This window comes from Camellia sinensis, chromosome 7, assembly GCF_055761805.1.
Source record: "Camellia sinensis isolate YWXY chromosome 7, ASM5576180v1, whole genome shotgun sequence".
Taxonomy (NCBI): Eukaryota; Viridiplantae; Streptophyta; class Magnoliopsida; order Ericales; family Theaceae; genus Camellia; species Camellia sinensis.
In genome coordinates, this window is record NC_138967.1 from 92530667 (window position 1) to 92555389 (window position 24723).

At 36.9% G+C, this 24723-nt stretch overlaps 1 protein-coding gene across 4 annotated transcripts in view; it reads right to left on the minus strand.

The window, feature by feature from the left end:
• The window catches only part of LOC145789384 (galactokinase-like), a 187389-nt gene extending 166085 nt beyond the window's left edge, over positions 1-21304 (minus strand). The window contains exons 1-2 of one of the 4 annotated variants that reach the window (XM_082878805.1): positions 20966-21304; positions 20812-20878 (exon numbers count right to left, since the gene is read on the minus strand). The gene's annotated coding sequence lies outside the window, so the exon portion shown is untranslated. Of the gene's footprint in view, positions 1-20811 lie in introns of all 4 variants that reach the window. The other 3 variants (XM_082878780.1, XM_082878788.1, XM_082878785.1) reach the window with 3 other exon arrangements.
• Positions 21305-24723: the final 3419 nt, after the last annotated feature.

Below are 24723 nucleotides of genomic sequence, written 5' to 3' on the forward strand. Positions count from 1 at the left end.
AATTACAACATTCGCACCCCTAACCATATACATATAATTGACAAAAGTAAGATCAAGACCAATTCTCCACAATTTATAGAATATAATTGACAAAATTCCATATAAACTTAAAAGAGAAGGAAGTGAGAAATATTACATCTGTTAGGTCACCAGCAGATACAAACGACATATGATTAATAACAAAAATAATAACAATAAAGTTTGATAGTTAAACCTAAAAACAGTAATAATCGAAGTCGTATCATTACATGGTAATTGGAAAGGTATCTGACAAAAGTACCAAGCTTGGTGAGGAAGGCTGGGTATAAATTCTAAGCCTGTGTCCCCAAGCAAAGTGGTCGAGGATAGTTTCACCACCAGTTTTACCGAAGCTGAGAGGATTGGGCAGGAATATCAGTGGTGGGAATATCACGGATAGGGACCAACAAACCCTCCTCTGGATCAATGGTGGGATCAAAGGCAAAAGCATCTAAACAGAAATTGTCTTTACAAGAAACATCATTTTCATCAATTACAACATTCGCACCCCTAACCATATACATATAATTGACAAAAGTAAGATCAAGACCAATTCTCCACAATTTATAGAATATAATTGACAAAATTCCATATAAACTGAAAAGAGAAGGAAGTGAGAAATATTACATCTGTTAGGTCACCAACAGATACAAACGACATATGATTAATAACAAAAATAAAAGCAATCAAGTTTGATAGTAAAACCAAAAAATAGTAATAATCGAAGTCGTATCATTACATGGTAATTGGAAAGATATCTGACAAAAGTACCAAGCTTGGTGAGGAAGGCTGGGTATAAATTCTAAGCCTGTGTCCCCAAGCAAAGTAGTCGAGGATAGTTTCACCACCAGTTTTACCGAAGCTGAGAGGATTGGGCAGGAATATCAGTGGTGGGAATATCACGGATAGGGACCAACAAACCCTCCTCTGGATCAAAGGTGGGATCAAAGGCAAAAAGCATCTAAACAGAAATTGTCTTTACAAGAGACATCATTTTCATCAATTACAAAATTCGCACCCCTAACCATATGCATATAATTGACAAAAGTAAGGTCAAGACCAATTCTCCACAATTTATAGAATATAATTGACAAAATTCCATATAAACTGAAAAGAGAAGGAAGTGAGAAATATTACATCTGTTAGGTCACCAACAGATACAAACGACATATGATTAATAACAAAAATAATAACAATCAAGTTTGATAGTTAAACCAAAAAATAGTAATAATCGAAGTCGTATCATTACATCGTAATTGGAAAGATATCTGACAAAAGTACCAAGCTTGGTGAGGAAGGCTGGGTATAAATTCTAAGCCTGTGTCCCTAAGAAAGGTAGTCGAGGATAGTTTCACCACCAGTTTTACCGAAGCTGAGAGGATTGGGCAGGAATATCAGTGGTGGGAATATCACGGATAGGGACCAACAAACCCTCCTCTGGATCAATGGTGGGATCAAAGGCAAAAGCATCTAAACAGAAATTGTCTTTACAAGAAACATCATTTTCGTCAATTACAACATTCGCACCCCTAACCATATACATATAATTGACAAAAGTAAGATCAAGACCAATTCTCCACAATTTATAGAATATAATTGACAAAATTCCATATAAACTGAAAAGAGAAGGAAGTGAGAAATATTACATCTGTTAGGTCACCAGCAGATACAAACGACATATGATTAATAACAAAAATAGTAACAATCAAGTTTGATAGTTAAACCAAAAAATAGTAATAATCGAAGTCGTATCATTACATGGTAATTGGAAAGATATCTGACAAAAGTACCAAGCTTGGTGAGGAAGGCTGGGTATAAATTCTAAGCCTGTGTCCCCAAGTAAGGCAGTCGAGGATAGTTTCACCACCAGTTTTACCGAAGCTGAGAGGATTGGGCAGGAATATTAGTGGTGGGAATATCACGGATAGGGACCAACAAACTCTCCTCTGGATCAATGGTGGGATCAAAGGCAAAAGCATCTAAACAGAAATTGTCTTTACAAGAAACATCATTTTCATCAATTACAACATTCGCACCCCTAACCATATACATATAATTGACAAAAGTAAGATCAAGACCAATTCTCCACAATTTATAGAATATAATTGACAAAATTCCATATAAACTGAAAAGAGAAGGAAGTGAGAAATATTACATCTGTTAGGTCACCAACAGATACAAACGACATATTAATAACAAAAATAAAAGCAATCAAGTTTGATAGTTAAACCAAAAAATAGTAATAATCGAAGTCGTATCATTACATGGTAATTGGAAAGATATCTGACAAAAGTACCAAGCTTGGTGAGGAAGGCTTGGTATAAATTCTAAGCCTGTGTCCCCAAGCAAAGTAGTCGAGGATAGTTTCACCACCAGTTTTACCGAAGCTGAGAGGATTGGGTAGGAATATCAGTGGTGGGAATATCACGGATAGGGACCAACAAACCCTCCTCTGGATCAAAGGTGGGATCAAAGGCAAAAGCATCTAAACAGAAATTGTCTTTACAAGAGACATCATTTTCATCAATTACAACATTCGCACCCCTAACCATATACATATAATTGACAAAAGTAAGATCAAGACCAATTCTCCACAATTTATAGAATATAATTGACAAAATTCCATATAAACTGAAAAGAGAAGGAATTGAGAAATGTTACATCTGTTAGGTCACCAACAGATACAAACGACATATGATTAATAACAAAAATAATAACAATCAAGTTTGATAGTTAAACCAAAAAATAGTAATAATCGAAGTCGTATCATTACATGGTAATTGGAAAGATATCTGACAAAAGTACCAAGCTTGGTGAGGAAGGCTGGGTACAAATTCTAAGCCTGTGTCCCCAAGCAAGGTAGTCGAGGATAGTTTCACCACTAGTTTTACCGAAGCTGAGAGGATTGGGCAGGAATATTAGTGGTGGGAATATCACGGATAGGGACCAACAAACTCTCCTCTGGATCAATGGTGGGATCAAAGGCAAAAGCATCTAAACAGAAATTGTCTTTACAAGAAACATCATTTTCATCAATTACAACATTCGCACCCCTAACCATATACATATAATTGACAAAAGTAAGATCAAGACCAATTCTCCACAATTTATAGAATATAATTGACAAAATTCCATATAAACTGAAAAGAGAAGGAAGTGAGAAATATTACATCTGTTAGGTCACCAACAGATACAAACGACATATGATTAATAACAAAAATAATAACAATCAAGTTTGATAGTTAAACCAAAAAATAGTAATAATCGAAGTCGTATCATTACATGGTAATTGGAAAGATATCTGACAAAAGTGCCAAGCTTGGTGAGGAAGGCTTGAATTCTAGAAGAAAAGAACTCAAATCCACAACAAAAGTGGAAGGCACCAGAAAAAAAGAACTCAAATCCATGAATTCTGGAAGAGGCATCATTTCACTAGCTATGTCAGTAGTTAATGAGACGTGCTATGGGACAAGTCAGGGAAAAGTGGAAGGGTTTTGATGCTGGGAAAAGTGGGTGTGTCTGTTTTGTTCATTTGCAACCTCGTACTCGTGGGAAACTCGATTATAAGGCTGTACGTTGTGTCTTTATTGGTTATTCTACTACTCAGAATGCTATGATCTTTACACTTGCAAAGTGTATGTTAGTATGGATGTTACTTTCCGCGATCTTTCCTTCTTCTCTGCCATCTTCTTCGAGGGATAGTGTTATATAGATGAGATTGCGGATGAGGAGATGGCCTATCAACATAAATTATCTTTTTTCCTTTCTAGTCAGCGAATTGTGGCGAGGGGGAGCCTAATAGTTGGATAAGGTTGATCTTAAGACTAACACTTCTCCTGACATTGGTGGTCGTTTGGATAGGGTTGATCTTATTCTCGACGTCCGAAAGCGCAAGCTTCCCTTGTGCCACCAGACCCATCATCATAGGTAATGCACCTCAGTCAATTCGGATCTGCACAGGCCCAGCATTAACTTAAATATGATGTTGGACCAAGCCCAGTTCAAGGGATTATTAATTGGAGGTCTGAACCACATAAGAAGTGAATGGAAATGGAAACAGGATGAAGCCCAAATCACAAAATATCAATCACCAGCCCAACCCTCCTCAATACCAGACCCATCATCATAGGTACAGTCAATTCGGATCTGCACAGGCCCAGCATTAACTTAAATATGATGTTGGACCAAGCCCAGTTCAAGGGATTATTAATAGGAGGTCTGGAGATCAGGAGGTCCAATGGGATCAAATAAGCAGAAATAAAACAAAGAAGAGTGATCAATACGAACCAAGACATTAACATTTGATACAATTTGTTACATGTACAGCTGGTGATGTGGAGAATTGACGTGGTTGTTATTTTTGCAATAAAACTACTAAATCCTTTCAATTTTTTTTTGTCATTGTATGCTAACATTGAGAAGATTTAATCATATCCTTATTGTACTTATAGTTCATTGGCTTTGTCAATGACCTAGATTTAAGGAGATTCTAATCTGTTAGATAGGGTGACCCCATTTTAAAGTTGCTGATTTTGATTCAAGATGGCTGTTCATAGTATGTTTCGTCCTATACCTCCATTTTGTAGAATATTTTATCCATATTATCGCATAGCTAACTTTTTATCCATATATTTTGTTTTAAATATATGACTCTAGCATGCTGGAGCATTTGAAATACAATTTTCAAAAGAAAAACAAATCGAGGATTCAAACAAAAAAAATCGAATGAAAAGACAAAAAAATAAATGAATGAATTACTTGGATAAATAGCAAATATGACATGCACTTACTCAACCTTTCGGGATATATGTTTGAATCCTCAATTTGTTTTCCTTCTGAAAATTGTATTTCAAATGCTCTAGCAGGCTAGAGTCATATAATTAAAACAAAATATATGAATAAAAAGTTACCTATACGATAACTATGGTATGAAACATACTATGGTATCTGGGGTTAGAGTTGCTGATTTTGATTCAAGATGGTTATTGATCCAGATACCATAGTATGTTTCATCCATTACCTCCATATTTTATCCATATTATCGTATAGGTAACTTTTTATCTATATATTTTGTTTAAATTATATGACTCTAGCCTGCTAGAGCATTTGAAATACAATTTTCAGAAGGAAAACAAATTGAGGATTCAAACATGTATATTGGTTACATTGGAAATACACAAAATAGCATAAAAGTGGTGTACCACCTTGAGTCACAATCAAAAGATTTACCCATTGGTACGGGTTTGTGACGAGTTACTGCAGCCTGTATTTACTGAGAGTAATTGGAAAGTATCAAAAGTAGTTTTGTTGGCAATGAAGTGCTTTTCACAGAGGTGGTAGAAGGAACTCTACACGATTGGGTGATGAAAAACCCTCCCATTGATTCTGAGTATACTGAAAGGTTGAGTAAGCCTTTTATTGGCATCTTGGGGTAAGTGCATGTCTATGTCATATTTGCTATTTATCCAAGCAATTCATTCGTTTTTTTGTCTTTTCATTCAAATTTTTTTGGTCATTTACTCTGTAGGGATATACTTAATGGCATCATATACTTCAGATGTATTGAGACAACTACATGGAGAAATTTGTGCAAACAATGTCTACTTGGTTTATGGAAATGCCAAGTTGGGCAAAGTGGTGTACCACCTTGAGTCACAATCAAAAGATTTACAATGGTGGTACGAGTTTTTATTGCAACAAATTTATTGTGATGAAGCTAATTCATAGCAGTATTTAACTCCCACTGGCTTTAAAACTTCCGACCATGGAATTTGTGACGAACTATAAGGACAAAATAATTTTCATCACAATAAATTTACTTATTGCGAAAAATTAGTTTCGTAACAATAACCAAATTTTGTTTAGTGCAAAAACAAAGGTTATAAAAGCTTTACACTAATCAACTGAGTGATAATCAAAATTACTACATTGAATTCTATCTGCCTATACAATTTCTTAGCTGCTAAGTTCGATCAAGTAGAAGATCAAATGGCATTTACATGAAGTATCTCAACAAATGGCTACAATGTCGGTGGTAGTATTTGTGATTGTATTTGTGTCAAGTGGGTGAGTGAAAATTTTCTTCTTTCTCCCATAATCCTATTCAATGAATTTAATTAAAATTTGATTACTAACTTTGTACACACATTAGATAAGTTAGTATTTAAAACGGCAAATTTGCTGATTACTTCAAGCTAATTAATTACTTTTTTGGCTGATGCATCAAATGTTGATAAAGCAAACAGGTTCATTAATACCTAGGCCGGCAAGTTTGGCAGGCTTTTCACTCCACCACGAAGGCGATAACCTAAATGACCACAATTAGCATAATAATCAACGTTATACACGTCAAAGAAACTATAATTTAATCCGTGAAACCAATAAATTACCTCTTAACAATGAATCAAGCAATTAACTTCATGACAAATGCCTAATTAATTAAAAATTCCAATTGAAATAGCTAGGACTATACCAGTCATGAAGTTGAATGATGAAAGAAAATTCAAAACTAGCCTTTGGACAAGCATAAGTGTGTTAGTTTATTAACAAAAAAAATAGTGAATTTATCACGTATTCGGTGATATGAAAACAGTTTCTTATCGGATTCTTATAATTTTTAATTTCAAAATAAGTGTCAGTTTCTTAAAACAATTATTGTTGTTATACTCTCTCTTTCTTATTACTATGAAGTAGGTGTCCTGCTTCTTTTGTATTTGTACAGATTTTTAGTATCAACAATGCTAGAAAGCCACAATTTTTGTGGCCACAATGGCTCAAAACTGTTAAAACGACGTCGTTTTGGCATGTTTTGCACCCAAAACGACGTCGTTTTGACAGTTTTGAGCCATTGTGGCCACAAAAATTGTGGCTCTCAAACATTTTCCTTTTAGTATTTACTATTTATAAATCCAATAATATAACAAAGAAGCATATGGAACATTCTTTATTGGTATAGCGACCCCGGTCTTTTCCCATTTGATTTTTGTATCCGGACTTAGGTTCCGTAGATTCCGTCATTGTATAATTGTTGTTGTCATTCATTATTTTCTTATTTTGAGTCTTGGGTTGTGTTGGGAAGATTTGGAGCAGGTTGGTTGGGCTTAGGAACCAAGTCTAGTTGCCCAGATTTTGGCTTGTCCGCTCGAACGGGGGTTTGGACGCTCGAGCGGGGAATACACCCATCCAGTATGTCAGTGTTGGCCGCTCGAGCGAGGGATTGGACACTCGAGCGGGAAGTCGTGTGTGACGCTCGAGCAGGGAGTTGGGCGCTCGAGCGGGGGACCTGTCTGCAAAAACTTCTGAGAGAGTGCATTCGCCGCTCGAGCGGGAGTTTGGCCGCTCGAGCGGGAGTCTGTGAGTGGCGCTCGAGCGGGGGTTTCCACGCTCGAGCGGGGCGACTGGTATAAAAATCCGAGATCCGACTTTCAGGATCATTTTTCATCTCCTTTTTGATTTTAAAACCCTAGAACCGTCTTCTCCCTCTCCCTACACACCTTCTCTCTTAGGTTTGATCTACTTAGAGTGTATTTCTACCCTAAGCCCTTTGTTAAAAAGATAGAGTGGGTCGAGAGCTTCCGTTTAATCTGAACAATCTTGGGTTTGGAGCACTTTGGTATTTGGGCACTCATCTTTGTCTTCACCATTTGTGTTGTTTTCTTCGAGGTAGGGATTTCCTACTCCATTTTATAGGTTTTGTTCTAAGCTTTGGTAATTTGATATGTTGGGGATGCTTTGGTAAATTTTGGGAAAAACCCTAGTTGTATTATTGAATTAATTTGTATAAGTAATTCATGGAATTGGGAAAAGATGGTTAAATTCATGGAATTGGAGAATTCATTGGTTAAATAGCGTAATTGGGTAATTGGAATCATTTGTCTATTAAATTGTTGACATAGTTATTTTCAGTTTAGAAATAACTGTTTGGGGCTATCGGTGGAGGATAGTCGTGATTGTTGTAGACATTGCATGTGGATTAGGAATAACTGAAACTAATCACATTGGTTAAGTCATTAATTTTGACTATGGCATTGATACAGAAAATACATGTATTGATTGAGCATTGCATTTGCATACATTGTTTTGTGTATGGGAGGAGATAGGGGATGTACTCCACGGTTTAGGGGAAGATAGGGGATGGACCTCTAAACCGGATTTTGTTTGGGAGGAGATAGGGGATGGACTCCATTAGCATCACTTTTATGTGTGCTTATTTATATATAAGTGTTTTATTGATACAACACTAAAATGTGTATCAATCTGGAAGTATGAAGTGTTTGATTTGAGCTTGAGTCTCATTTGTTTGTTGATATATTGGAAGGATGTGAATATGATATATGTGATTCACTGTTATAAGTTTGGCCAGGTTCTGAGCCATGTTGATAAAATTGGAAAGTAAAACGTATCTTTGGCAATAGTGTCATGAGACTGTAAAATGAAGTAATTGATTATTTTGGTTAACCATCTGTTGAATGCTATTGCTTTATTCATTGCTTATATGTGGTATATTTCTACTGGGCTGTGGCTCACCCTTTATGGGAACATCATTTTCAGGTTCAGGTGATAAACTACCTCCAAGGACTTATTAGCTTGGGAGGGTTTCGCTTCTGGATTGAAGAAGACTACCTTTAGTTAATAGTTTTTATTTAATAGTACATGTAAACATTCAAGCCTAGGGCTTTTCTTGTATTGAGATTAGAACTCATATTTTTGAATCCAAGTGTTGGCTTGGAAAGATGTAAGCCTGTAGGGCATTTTATTCGATGTTACATGTAATGCTTTATTTAGTAATACTCTGATGAATGAATTAATAAATTGTCTTCTTTAAATAATGCATGTCAATGATATATAATGGGTTAATTTTGAGGGCGTTACAACTTGGTATCAGAACGTACCGGGTTTGAATACTTTGGGTACGTGGGAAGTGATTAGTATCACATTGGGTTCGTCTCGTTTGATAGAGACTTAGTGTAAAGTTATATGCTTATGTGATAACATGTTTATGTGATTATGTGGGTATGGAATGTAGTTTCTAGGATGTTGATTGGACCCTTGAGTTTCTAGTAGTCTTGTTGGAAAGGCACTTGATCACTGCTGCTTCCAACCGGAACTATAGTAACGCATTGGGACTGATCCGGGAATGAAATTGGTAGGTGCTTATGTGGTTATGTACTTACGTGGAATGAATTATTGTTGTTCAATGCATTAGGACGCGAGTGTTTAGCTTCGGCACATTTATTAATGTGCTAATGTCTTTGTTTCCTTTATTAGGATGTCAGGACGAGGACGAGGACGCGGTAGGCGTGGTAGGCCGGGTAGGCAGGAGGTGCCTGTGCCAGAGGAGAGTCCGGCAGTTCAGGAGGGTATTGGCCAGGCCAATGTGGCCGAGCCAGTAGGCCAGCAGGCTATGGGCGCTTTAGCTCGAGAGATAGCAGGGGCATTCAGGGAGTCAGTAGGCATTCTCAGAGCTGAGAATCAAGCTCGGGATGTTGCTGTAGATGCAGGACCTTCTTTTCTGAAAAGGGAGTTCTTTCGGTCTAATCCGGATGAATTTGTGGGTGATCCTAAAGAGCCGCTTAAGGCAGATGAATGGCTCGAACAGACAACGAAGACGTTTGAGATGCTTGGCATCGAAGACGAGGGGTTGAAAGTGACCTTGGCATCTTTCCAGTTGAAGGGGGATGCGGGTCAGTGGTGGAAGTTTACTAAGGGTCGTATAGGAGTTACGTGGGAGGCTTTTGTGAATGCTTTCCAGGAGAAGTTCTTATCTCCAGCAGTCAGGGAGAAGCTGCGAGACCAGTTCTGTCAGCTTAAGCAGTCGAGTTCTTCAGTGGCCGAGTTTGAGGCTGCATTTACTAGCTTGTCCAGGTTTGCACCTGAGTTAGTGGCGTCTGAGGAACGCCGTTGTATTGAGTTTGAAAAGAAGTTGAGGCATGGCCTTAAGTTGAGAGTTGGGGGAACTATGATTCGGAATTATGGGCGTATGGTTGATGCTGCAGCCCACATGGAAATCATGATGCAGGAGGAGGAGGAAGGACAGAAGGGCTCCAAGAGGAGTCAGGATGGTCAGAGTGAGACAGAAGGGTTTTAATCCTCAGCAGTCTCAGGGTAGCTTTTCTAGATCGACTTTTCCTGTGCCGAGTGCTAGTTCGGGAAAAGGCAGTCAGGGAGACATTACCTGCTTCAAGTGTGGCCAGCTGGGCCACAAGTCTCCAGTTTGCCCTCAGAGGGGAGGAGTTCAGAGAGCAGTATCTTCTTCGGCTCGATCTCAGAGCCAGAGTCAGGGTAGAGGCCAGCCACTCTCGTGTTATCAGTGTGGTCAGCCAGGGCATATGAAGAGGTATTGCCCGCAGTTGGGTGGCACACCTGGAGCATCGGGTTTGAGGCCGATTCAGGGTCAGCAGCCAGCTCTATCAGGTCAGGCCTCGAGGGCCAATCAGGGGGTTTCATCGTCCTAGTCAGTGCAGCAATCTTATGCTCCTAGGGGTGAGCAGGTTGATCAGAGGTCGTTTGGGCGCGTGTATGCTGTTACCGCGCAGGATCTTGTGCCAGCACCATCAGTTGTGAGAGGTACCTTTTTGTTTTGTAACTCGGTTGCTAATGTTTTGATTGATACGGGTGCATCTCATTCCTTTGTGTCTACTGCATTTGCATCTGTTTTGGAGTTGGAGTTAGCACAGTTAGCATCTCCTATTTGTGTAGTGTCACCTCTTGGGGGTGAATTGATCTTGAAACAAGGCGTTAGGGGTTGTGATATAGAGGTTGATTATCATAGAATCCCATTTTCCTTTGTAGTTATGCCTATGAGGGGTTTTGATGTTATTCTGGGTATGGACTGGTTATCGTCATACCGGGCAGTTATTGATTGCTACCGCCAGAGGGTCACTTGTTGTACTGTGAGCGGAGAGTTTTTTCACTTTCTGGGGGACCGGGTTGGTGATGTGTTGCCACCAGGGTATGTTCCACGAGGACGGAGTGAGCTTAGTGGTCTACTTGCTAACCTTTCGATTAGTGAGGATGAGGTAACACAGATTGTGTTGCCAAGGGTGGTTTGTGAGTACTCGGACGTCTTTCCCGAGGATCTTGTTGGTTTGCCACACCGCATAGGGAGATTGAGTTCTCCATTGACCTAGTGCCCGGCACGGCGCCGATTTCGATGGCACCTTATCGTTTTGCCCCAGCTGAGTTAGTTGAGTTGAAGATCCAACTCCAGGAGTTGCTAGATAAGGGCTTTATACGTCCTAGTGTTTCGCCGTGGGGAGCACCAGCCCTCTTTGTTAAAAAGAAAGGAGGCGCTTTGAGACTTTGTATAGATTACCGGAAATTGAATCGGGCTACGGTTAAGAATAAGTACCCTATGCCTCGTATAGATGATCTGTTTGACCAGTTGAAGGGTTTCCGTTGTTTCTCTAAGATAGACTTGAGATCGGGTTACCACCAGTTGAGGGTCAGAGAGGAGGATATTCCGAAGACGACATTCCGTACGCGGTATGGCCATTATGAGTTTCTGGTGATGCCATTTGGACTCACCAATGCACCGGCAGTCTTTATAGACTTGATGAACCGGATCTTCCGGGAATTCTTGGATCGGTTTGTAGTCGTTTTTGTGGACGACATCCTTATCTATTCGCCTTCTGAGGAGGAGCATGAGTCACACTTGAGAGTGGTGCTTGAGTTACTTAGAGCCCATAGGCTGTATGCCAAGTTTGGGAAGTGTGAGTTCTGGCTGAGGGAAGTCAAATTCTTAGGCCACGTGGTATCCGGGGAAGGAGTGTCTGTTGATACATCTAAGGTGGAGGCAGTGCAGGATTGGGCACAGCCTAAGAGTGTATTTGAGATCCGCAATTTTCTGGGATTAGCTGGGTATTACCGTCGGTTTGTGAAAGATTTCTTCAGATTAGCTTCGCCTTTGACTAGATTGACTCGGAAGGGAGTCAAATTTGTATGGAGTGAGACTTGTGAAAAGTCGTTTCAGGAGTTGAAAGTTAGACTGACCACCGCTCCAGTATTGATTATTCCAGAGAGAGGGTTGGGTTATACAGTCTATTGTGACGCCTCGCGAGAGGGTTTGGGTTGTGTGTTAATGCAAGAGGGGAAAGTAGTTGCCTATGGCTCACGTCAGTTGAAAATTCACGAGCAGAATTACCCTAAGCTGTGATATTTGCCTTGAAGATTTGGAGGCATTATCTTTATGGTGAGAAATTTGAGGTATTCTCGGATCATAAGAGTCTGAAATATTTGTTTACACAGAAAGATTTGAACTTGAGGCAGAGGAGGTGGATGGAGTTCATTGAAGATTATGTCTTTGAGTTGCATTATCATCCAGGAAAGGCCAATGTGGTGGCCGATGCCCTTAGCAGAAAACCTGTTGGTGTCATAGCTAGTATAGCCATCCGAGAATGGGAGATGTTGGGTGCACTTGGGGAGTTTGATTTACTTCTGGGCGAATCCGTTGAGGCTGCGGCCTTGTTTTCTGTTATTGCACGGCCTACACTTGTGACTCGAGTGTTAGAGGCTCAGAGAGGTGACTTTGAGGTAGAATCTCTCCGTGAGAAGATTTCCGGTGGGAAGGTTGAGAAGGGTTTGACGGTATATTCCGACCTGAGTGTGAGATACCGAGACCGTCTGTTTGTGCCGGAGTCTTGCCGAGAGGAGGTACTCCGAGAGTTTCATCATTCACGTCTTGCGGTGCATCCGGGGGGCACTAAGATGTATCGGGATTTGGGTCGCCAGTTCTGGTGGCGGGGTATGAAGAGTGATGTGGCAGCTTTCGTATCTAAGTGCCTTACTTGTCAGCAAGTGAAGGCTGAACATCAGAGGCCAGCGGGTTTGTTGCAACCCTTGCCTATTGCTGAGTGGAAGTGAGAACACATCACTATGGACTTCGTTGTGGGTCTTCTGAGGACTCAGCGGGGTAGTGATGCTATTTGGGTGGTTGTAGACCGGTTGACTAAGTCGGCGCACTTCATTCCTATGCGCGTGAGAGATTCGGTAGATCATCTTGCCGACTTGTATATTCGGGACATAGTGAAATTGCACGGGGTCCCAGTGACGATCGTCTCAGATAGAGATCCTCGTTTTACTGCCAGGTTGTGGCAGAGTTTGCAGAGTGCCTTAGGCACTAAGTTGACCTTTAGCACGGCTTATCATCCTCAGACTGACGGACAGTCCGAGCGTACTATTCAGATACTTGAGGATATGCTTCGGGGTTGTGTCCTAGACTTTAGTGGGTCGTGAGAGAGGCACTTGCCGTTGGTGGAGTTTGCCTACAACAACATTTTCCAGTCTAGTATCGGTATGGCACCATTTGAGGCCTTGTATGGCCGACCGTGTAGATCTCCTGTTTGTTGGGCTGAGGTGGGTGATGCACCTCTGTTGGGTCCGGAGTTGGTGAGGGAAACGACGGAGAAAGTTGAGCTTATCCGTAAGAGGCTTGTTACAGCACAGAATCGTCAGAAATCTTATGCCGACCGTAGGAGGAGACCTTTGGTGTTTGAGGTGGGTGATCATGTCTTTCTGAAGATATCACCTAGACGGGGTTCGATGAGGTTTGGGAAGAGTGGGAAGTTGTCCCCTCGGTTCATTGGTCCGTTTGAGATCCTTGAGAGGATTGGCGAGGCTGCTTATCGTTTAGCTTTGCCACCGCAGTTGTCCGGAGTACATGACGTGTTTCATGTGAGTATGCTTCGGAAGTATGAGCCGGATCCATCACATGTGCTGGATTGGACCGATTTAGTGGTTGATGAGGATGTTTCGTATGAGGAGAGACCGGTTCGGGTCTTGGATATGCGGGATCAAGTTTTGCGAGGCAAGACCATCCCTTTGGTAAAAGTTTTGTGGAAACATCATGGAGTGGAGGAAGCCACTCTTGTATTTAGATTTTGTAATATTGTTGAACTTAAGAGCTTTATAAATGTCTTAAGTTGTAAAATACTGGGTATGTTTTGGTCAATGGTTATATTTTGGAATTGAATTCGATATGAGAATTGCTAACGTTGGAAGGAATAATGCACAATAGTAATGCAGGTTGAAATATATGTTGTTTTATATATATTGTGAGATACCCCTTGATAAAGAGATGAAGTGACCAGTATTGGGTCAAGATGTTTATTGTTGTTATACAATATCTTTGAGAATTGAGAAAAACTTGTTTTTATTTACAAACTTATGCTTAATTTCGGGGACGAAATTCTTTTAAGGGGGGAGGTTATAGCGACCCCGGTCTTTTCCCATTTGATTTTTGTATCCGGACTTAGGTTCCGTAGATTCCATCATTGTATAATTGTTGTTGTCATTCATTATTTTCTTATTTTGAGTCTTGGGTTGTGTTGGGAAGATTTGGAGCAGGTTGGTTGAGCTTAGGAACCAAGTCTAGTTGCCCAGATTTTGGCTTGTCCGCTCGAGCGGGGGTTTGGACGCTCGAGCGGGGAATACACCCATCCAGTATGTCCTGTGTAGTGTTGGCCGCTCGAGCGGGGGATTGGACGCTCGAGCGGGAAGTCATGTGTGACGCTCGAGCAGGGAGTTGGGCGCTCGAGCGGGGGACCTGTCTGCAAAAAATTCTGGGAGAGTGCATTCGCCGCTCGAGCGGGAGTCTGTGAGTGGCGCTCGAGCGGGGGTTTCCACGCTCGAGCGGGGCGACTGGTATAAAAATCCGAGATCCGACTTTCAGGATCATTTTTTATCTCCTTTTTGATTTTAAAACCCTAGAACCGTCTTCTCCCTCTCCCTACACACCTTCTCTCTTAGGTTTGATCTACTTAGAGTGTATTTCTACCCTAAGCCCTTTGTTAAAAAGATAGAGTGGGTCGAAGGCTTCCGTTTAATCTGAACACTCTTGGGTTTGGAGCACTTTGGTATTTGGGCACTCATCTTTGTCTTCACCATTTGTGTTGTTTTCTTCGAGGTAGGGATTTCCTACTCCATTTTATAGGTTTTGTTCTAAGCTTTGGTAATTTGATATGTTGGGGATACTTTGGTAAATTTTGGGAAAAACCCTAGTTGTATTATTGAATTAATTTGTATAAGTAATTCATGGAATTGGGAAAAGATGGTTAAATTCATGGAATTGGGGAATTCATTGGTTAAATAGCGTAATTGGGTAATTGGAATCATTTGTCTATTAAATTGTTGACATAGTTATTTTCAATTTAGAAATAACTGTTTTGGGCTATCGGTGGAGGATAGTCGTGATTGTTGTAGACATTGCATGTAGATTAGGAATAACTGAAACTAATCACATTGGTTAAGTCATTAATTTTGACTATGGCATTGATACAGAAAATACATGTATTGATTGAGCATTGCATTTGCATACATTGTTTTGTGTGTGGGAGGAGATAGGGGATGTACTCCACGGTTTAGGGGAAGATAGGGGATGGACCTCTAAACCGGATTTTGTTTGGGAGGAGATAGGGGATGGACTCCATTAGCATCACTTTTATGTGTGCTTATTTATATATAAGTGTTTTATTGATACAACACTAAAATGTGTATCAATCTGGAAGTATGAAGTGTTTGATTTGAGCTTGAGTCTCATTTGTTTGTTGATATTGGAAGGATGTGAATATGATATATGTGATTCACTGTTATAAGTTTGGCCAGGTTCTGAGCCATGTTGATAAAATTGGAAAGTAAAACGTATCTTTGGCAATAGTGTCATGAGACTGTAAAATGAAGTAATTGATTATTTTGGTTAACCATCTGTTGAATGCTATTGCTTTATTCATTGCTTATATGTGGTTTAGTATATTTCTACTGGGCTGTGGCTCACCCTTTATGGGAACATCATTTTCAGGTTCAGGTGATAAACTACCTCCAAAGACTTAGCTTGGGAGGGTTTCGCTTCTGGATTGAAGAAGACTACCTTTAGTTAATAGTTTTTATTTAATAGTACAAGTAAACATTCAAGCCCAAGTGTTGGCTTGGAAAGATGTAAGCCTGTAGGGCATTTTATTCGATGTTACATGTAATGCTTTATTTAGTAATACTCTGATGAATGAATTAATAAATTGTCTTCTTTAAATAATGCATGTCAATGATATATAATGGGTTAATTTTGAGGGCGTTACAATTGGAAGTCACTGGAACTAATTTTCAACTAGGACATTTGTTAAGTGGGAAAAAAATTTAGCTAGAACCATAAGCGTAATTTTTTTTCTTTATGTATTGACGTTTACTTTGTTGGGCATATTTGTTGGGTTGAGAAGGCTTCAAATGCCTGTGGCACTACGCAAAGGAGTGGGAAGCCCTAATGCAATCAAATGGGAAGTATGTCAAGATAAGCACCACGAAACCACAATGTAGCCTTTTGTATGACACATTATTAAATTAGCTCAGATAACTTCAAAGGAAAAAGGTGATAGCTTTTGACATTTGCCGTCTAAATGGAAGAACCAAGAAACAAGGACATGAAAGACAGAAATGGTGGTTTTTAATGCTCCATTGTTGTCTTCTTAGTTCTCTGGTTTTCTTTTTCTTTTTTTTTTAATTTTGTAGAGGCGAGAAAAGGCGAGGCGAGGTGAGCATAACCACTCTCTTGCTACTTGCTAGTTACACGTTTCATTGTTGTGCAATTCTATAACTACATAGGAGGAATTGCATGCGAACCGGAAAGAGAAATACAGATATATACCATCAAGGAGAACGACCGGTTGCTTCTTTCCTAGACCAATCTTTTTTCTCTTTTGATACTCAGACTTCCTCTTTGATATTCTCTCTTCAATCAGCCATGGAGACAGGGACTCGCAGTAAAAGATAAAAAAACAAAAAAAAACACACCCACAAAAGGTGGGGTAGGGTTTCCTTCCGCTAAATTCTCGCCCAAAGAGAGGGGTAGGGTTTTCCTTCAATTACAACGGAAAAAGGCATCCACTCATCAAGTTCACCTTTGGGGGGCCTTTCACATGACCCATTTTTATAATATGATCATTCATTCTTTTGGCCCATTTTGATAATCTGATTTATTTATTCTTTTGATATTTATATGTAAATTATTCACAGACAAAATTTATTTAGTTCGATAATTTTAATCATATTTAATTACTTTTTTTTTTCTCTAAATAAATGATGAAAATACATAGGTATAATCACCAAATATATCTAGTTTAAGTTGAATGATTCATATCATTGAAATAGACCCCAATGACTTGACTAGATAGTCCAAATCGTTTATGAGAATTGGATACAAATCCTTCCCATCATAACCGGCCTTTTGGTTGTTAATCTATTCTATTATATAAAACCTACAAATAAATTAGTGTAAATTGCCAAAAAAAAAAAAAAAAATTCCCAAAGTAATTCTAAACTTGATAGTTGTCCCTCTCATATTTAACTGCTTCAAATATAAGTGTCATAATTATGAAATCTAAGTACTTTAAACAATTGTCATGATACACACGTTATGTGTGTACCCTTAATATTATAATATATAACATAAAGCTTACAATTAAATTAGTGCAGACATGTCATATATATATATATATATATTAAAAATGCCCACAAGAGTCAGCTATGCTATTATTCAATTTTTTTTTAAATATTTAACGCACGTGATTTTTTTCAACCACAAATTATGTGCTCTCAGCCTTATAGTTATTTATAAAATACTATAGCTTGGAAATTATTTAGCAAACTCACAACCGTTTTTGAAATTGGAAGTTAGATCCTCAATGGCTCAAGTTAAAATAGCTTTGTCAAAATTATTTTTTGGCTTACTACAATGCACAAAACTTATTTTTTTGGTTATACCATTCTAATATGGACTTGCCATTTTGGCACAACCAAATGCCAAATTCAAATTTTGGTTGTAAATTGTTCTAAAATTGTGTTCAAATTTGGGTTCTAAATTGTTCTAAAATTTTGTACAATCTATAAACTTTTCGTATTCAAAAAATTTGAGGGTTCCAAATTAAATTTGGAAAGCTGAATTTCTAGAAGGATCTTTATTGAGTTTTTGTAATTTTATAAATTTTACTGTGGTTCGAAAATTTATGGTAGAGTTTTGATTTGTAGAAGTTGTGAAACTAACAGTTGAAGGTTCAAAAAAACAGCTAATTTGGGTTACAAAACTGATTTGACTTTGCCATTTTTTGGCATGGCAAATGACACACCATTAGAGTAGTGCATTTGTGAAGCCACGTTATTTTTTGGCTTTGGCAAGGCAAATAGAAAAACCATTGGAGTTGCTATTAGAATCCAAGTTTATTCTCCGCTGTGCTAGAAGTGAGGAAAAAAATCCGTGGACTCGTAAAATTATTCTATACACTTTCTAATTTATTTTTATTTTTTTGAAACTGATATTTCAAATTGTGTTTTTAGATTAAGGTGAAACGATTTAGATGTGGTTTGGTAACTTTTACATTTTATTATTTTTATTTTACAAAAAATATTAAATATGTTTATGTTTATTTTAGGTAAAAATGAAAACAAAAAACAAATTTGACGTAAATGTTTTAAAAAACTTATTTTGGAAAAAAGTGAAAGAATTGGTCTGTTTAGACGGTTGAAGATGATGGCCAGATGTGGTTGTTTGCCTTCGAAGGTGGCGGCCGAAAGTAAGTGCCAATAGTGAGAGGTCATGGTCGTAAGTGGTTGACGATCGGAACTAATGGCCGCTCAGTCATCTAAAGTGCTAGTTAAAGCTTGTTTCTAAAAAGAAGTGGTGACCGAAGGTGGTTATCACAAGTGGGAGGTGATTGTGACCAAGGGAAGTGGTGGCCGAAAGTGGTTGGCGGAAGTGGTGGAAATAATTAGTGGGTGATGATTGAAAAGGGTGGAAGAAAGAGGAAGAAATGGGGGGCAAAAATTAAATTGTGAAACCAGTTTTTTTGTGTTTAGAAAATTTTTGTAAACAAAAACATAAACCAAACAAAATTTTATTTACAATTTCAAAAATTCTGAACGGAAGAAAGAAAGAAAATCTAAATGGTGTTGGATCACAACTGTGTTTGTTGGCAAGAGCATTTGCACTGAAAACATATTGACATGCATCCCTATCTAACTTGGATAAAAATTTTTGAACACGTGATGTTATTTATCGTTAAATTTATTTTATTATTTCATCATAATTGTCATGTATGATTGAAATATTTTATAGCAAATTACACTGTTAGTTCTTGAATTTTGTCCATCATGTCATTTTAGTCCCTACACTTTCAATTGGCTTGATTTTAACCCTTGATTTTTTATTGTGTCAATCTAGTTCAATTGATAATACTGATTGTGATTTTTGTCAAAAAATGATTACTAAGTTAGTTGAGCTTAATTTACTGAGTTAGATAAATTTAAAATTTTACACTTAAAAGCATGACACATATTCTTATGTGCACATTTTTCATAAAAAAACCAATAACAATTATAATCAATTGGACCAAATTAAGACAATATCATAAATTCAGGGCCAAAATCGAGCCAATTGAAATTATAAGGATCAAAATAACTTGAGTGTCAAAGACTACCGGTGTAATTTGTCCAATATTTTATCTCAAGTCTTCATCTTCTATAGGGGTGTAAGTGGTTTGGTTTGGTCTGGTCAGAATTATGAAAAAATTTAGCACCAAACTGAATCTTTCAGTTTTGGTGGTTGAAGAATCGAAATAAACCACATATTACAATTCAATTTTGTTGGTTTTGTCAATTTGGTGTAGAAGAAGGATTCACATGAAATTTTAAAATATTTCATAAAAACTTGTAAAATTCCACATTGGGAATAAATGAAGAAAAATAGTGAAAATGTCTCCCTCTTAGTTTTTATTACAAAAATTGAATTATTAATCACTTAAAATATAAAAGTTTTTAAATATAATATTTCAATTGATTCTGTTTATATGTAAAAAATTTCAAAATCAAAACAGGCCACACAATATGAAAACTAGACATAAAACTAAAATTTTGATCAATTTTGAGCGATCGTTTCGGTTTCATTGATTTTTCTTACACCCCTAATCTTTCAGTTTATATTAATGTAAAACTTTTCAAAATCGAAATAGAATACCAGTATAAAAAAATGCATCGAAAACTTAAATTTCGGTTGATCTTGAGTGGTCAGTTCGGTTTCATCGATTTTTTTTACACCCCTAATCTTTCATGTGACATGGTAAGTTCTACTATTTTTTTAATATGATTTTTTTTTACACATGTACGTGACTTTTATAGTATAAACACAAGAGGTCAAATGAAGCCGTTGATAAATAATAGCTCTCTCATTTTATTTCACCTTTTTATATGTACTTATGCAATAACAATAGTGTGCATGTATAGTATTTATTATATTTATAAAATAATAAAACATACCAGACCATATGAGAAAGCAAATTGTTATTCATACAAAATTTATCACTAAAATAACGTGGCAATGACATTTTTGCAATAAAACATCATTTAAATGGGGAATTTATTTTAAAATATAAGTCCCAACATAGAAACAGTAAGGTCCCAATTTATTTAAATGAAGAAACAGATTTGAAACAGTAGAAAATCCAACAAATTCAGAATCAAACCCAATTTATACAATTTTTTTTGCCAAGTTCACAAATTTCAGAATAAATTTGACAAACCCAAATTCGGTTTCTCTTTTCTGTTTTTTTTAATCATTTATCACCAAATCAGTTGATCCAAATGGAGTGTAAAAATCAGATGGCTATTATCACAATAAACCAAACCAAAATCAGATGGATGTTCTTTGAAGATCAAAATAAATATCAAAATAAAATAAATGGATGAACAAAAATAGTTGGATGAACAAAAATTAAACCAAAAATCAAAATAAATAATTACGAAAAATCGGAGAGCACAGACCTGAGTTGTTTGAAGATCTGGAGATGCTTGAGTTCTTTGAAGATCCGGTTTGAAGCCATCGCGAGACCTGAGTTTGAAAAATCGCGATCACCTCCACATCAACAACCAGAAAAATAAACAAAAAATCAAAGCATATATATATATATATATATACATGATGTGTATATAGACGGAGAGCGAGAGAGAGAGAGACAGATCGGAGAGTAAAGAGATCGAAGAGTATAGAGATCGGTGAAGAGAGGGAAGACAGTGCGAGAGTGAGAGCGAGAGTGAGAGAGAGAGAGATCAGTTTGAGGAGAGGGAAGATAGTGCGAGAGAGAGAGAGAGAGAGAGATCGGTTTGAGATCGGTTTGAGGAGAGTGAGAGGGAAGACAGAATGACTGGGAGAGGGAAGACGGTGTGATGAGAGTGAGAGGAGAGGGTTGGATGATTCTAGAGAATCATCTCAACCATTGAACATTTTAGACGTGGACGGTTGTGATCTACCACTTTGCCCTTAAAATAGCCGTTGTGTTCTGTTTGGTTTTTAAAAAAAAAAAAATTTAATAACAACAGTTATCTTTAAACGGCTATTTTTTTCAAACAGTAATATTTTAAATTTCTATAGCTAATTAGTAATTGTTTATTTTTTATATATAGTTAAAAAAATTATTAAATATGTAATGGTATATTTTTTAGTGGGGTGAATTATATTTAATTTTTTTTCCAATTTCTCATTTTTTTTTCATTTTTTATATTTGTCTAGATAGAAATAATATAAATATATAATTTTTTTTACAAACAGGTAAAAAAATGTCACAAAAGAAAAAAAATAAACAAAAATAAAATTACAAAAAAACCTATATCTAAACAACACTTACAAATTTAGAAATAAAGTAAGTTAAGATTTGCTAAAATAACAAATGACTATTTGAGCACCATTGCTATAATTTGACAAAATAGCATTATTCATTGCCAAATTATAGCAATAGCAATGACAATAGCATTATAGCAGCAATGGTTGTCGTTCAAAATCGATTTATTATGTATACAAGTCAAACTTGAAAGTACAATTTATTAGACTTAATCTAACAACTAGGAATTGTTTGATTCGCTAAAACAAGTTAAAATAATTATTCCTTAGACTTTCGTATGAAATTATCATTCTTTTATAATGTGAATGATGATTCAATTTAGGGTGTATTTTTTATTATTTTTTTAGTGAATCAAAGGTGATGATAAATATTTTAATAGATTAATCATGTTATTCCACTTCATTCCAATAGTGAAGCAAATAAAGCATTATCCAAACAAGACACTGCTTACCCAAACAATGATTGGTATCAATTAACTACGTTGAAGAATAATTTTCAATAAGAACAATAAAATATTTTCCTTGCTTGGCCAATTACACATCACACACATACAAAGAATCCAGAGTGGCCCATACAATTTTTATTCTACGGTTAAGGAGGTCAAAGTGTTGCATGCATAAAATCAAGAAAACGACGTCGCCACTTAGGTTATGTGGGAAATCAATCGTTATAAAAAGGATTAGGTATCAACTTGTCAGGTAAGCAGCAATTGAAAAAAGAAGGGATTTAATTATGGCAGGCTCAAAAAACTAGAATTTCTTTACATCTATGGAAAATTCTACAAGTTAGTACTCGTTACATGTGTAGGATTGCTCTATGAAAACCACAGAGATGTTGACTAAGATAAGATAAGTTAAACTTCTAATTTGACTCAAATTTCACTTTAGTCCTTACCATTTTAATTTAAATAATTCGATTCCTGCCTTTTAAGTCCGATTTCAATTCAATCCTTCCATTCAAATTAAACATTAAAACTTACAATATTGTAATACGTGCATGAAAAAATTAACAATTTTTTAGACAAAAGGACCAAATTAAAACTGAATTTTAAGTGTAAGAATCAAATTGAAATTTGAGTCAAACTACAAAGGTGAAAAATGTAATTCTCCCTTAAGATTTAAAACTCCCGATATATCCAAGTCAAACATTGCTAAGTACTCGTAAGACAATAATCAACCAAACTAATTTCACAAGAAGTAATGCAACAGTGAAATATGTTAAATACTTCTGGTTAACTAAATTAAAAATTCACTGCAGCAAATTATGTTTTACAGAAACATTAACTCGAGCAAAATAATTATATATTGTAAATAGGATTGAAGTCTCCCCAAAGCTGTTCTTTTGAAACATATAGCTGATAATCCCAAAACCTCAGATGCTTTGATTCATGCCACCCAACTTCTAAACTTCATTTTCATCTGCACTTAGAAGTTAGAATCTTACAAAAACTTTTACAGAAAAGCAAAAGCAGAGACATCTAATTTATGATACGAAACACATTTATAAACCAAATCATCTCCAAACAACTAGATTAGCTGGCTTATAAAAAAGTTCAAACCACAAAAAGGAAAAACTGTACGAATTCCTGCATGAACAATACTAATTAAAATCCCAAAGGTTCCAAATCCCAAACATGGGTAAGACGGACACAAAAGAGCAATTTATGAATCGTGTACCATGGGGCACATAATGGGAACGTTCAAAAAAAGAAAAAGAAAAAGAGATAGGAGAAAAAAAGAAAAAAGAAAAAAGAGTTAAAAAAATTAAAAATTGAGGTTTTATTTTTTTATTTTATCAAATTGTTCGATGATATCAAAATTTCCCGTAACTTGACGCCTTTCCAACTTCCGGCAGTCAAGACTCGAGACTGGACACTTAGTCTGACCAAATGATTAGTCCACTAAAATGCACCGCATTTATGATTTTAAGATAATAAACCCTACATGTAACCAAATCTTTAAAAAAATTGTATGTGCCGGAATCCTTTTTTTAGATTCTCTAATCTACAAGTAAATTCTACAGCAAAATAAATGATGGGAAGCCAACCTAACAATAGAAAGTCCATTTACTAGTGATAAATAAATCAAATGCACCAATGTTCAAAATAAGGACATGAAACCTGAACGTCCCAAAGATAACCTAACAATGGAATTCCTTAAGCCTCTTTTGTGATAAATAATACAAATGCACCGATGTTCCACTATTTGGTTAGTTGTGTGCATTAGAGTAAGGATTGGTGCCGCATCATACCATCGGTGACAACCCCTAACACCCACGCGGGGTTGGCTTTCCCATAGTGTATTGGTCTAGTAAACCATAAATACGGGATTAGGGATTAGTCGCCTAGGTTAAAGACACAATTGTGTTCTAGTTAGACTCAATAGGGTCTGTCTAGGTTATCGAGATGTTTCATTGATTTTTGGGTGGTATTGATTTTACCTTGAATTTCATAATATTTGAGCAATTGATGCTTACAGTGGTGGTATGTGAATTTTAAGATAATTGTGTAATATGGCGTCATCCTTATAACATTTAATATATTGGCTACTCATTTTCAATGTCTTGGATGATTATTTAGTGAGCTTTAATCTTTGCTCGTCCTTTACATTTACAGGTACTCCACCACTGTAAGCATAAAGTTGGGTGGCCATGCCATATATTCAAATCTTTTACAGAGTTATACATGTATACCCATGCTTAATCGTATTTACCTTTTTTAAGTTGCCATTATTTTGGAGACTGGCGTGTAAACCTAACTAGTTTGTTTATAGACTTATAAGATGAGTTAGCTCACAAGCTTGTGTTATTTTAATGATATGTAATTAATATATTTGGGTTGTGAACACACTCATGGCCTTTTGAAGCCTAACTCTAGAGATGTTACGTTCGTAATTTAACTCAAACTATTATCGATGCCTTAGCAATTTATTCCAAGTACTTGGCATATACAATCAAACTCATCCAGATATTTGGAAATTGGAGAAAAGTACTCCTTTATTTAAATTTCTCCCAAATTTGTTCCTGTCATCTAAGTCATTATTGACAAACTAGCAATATT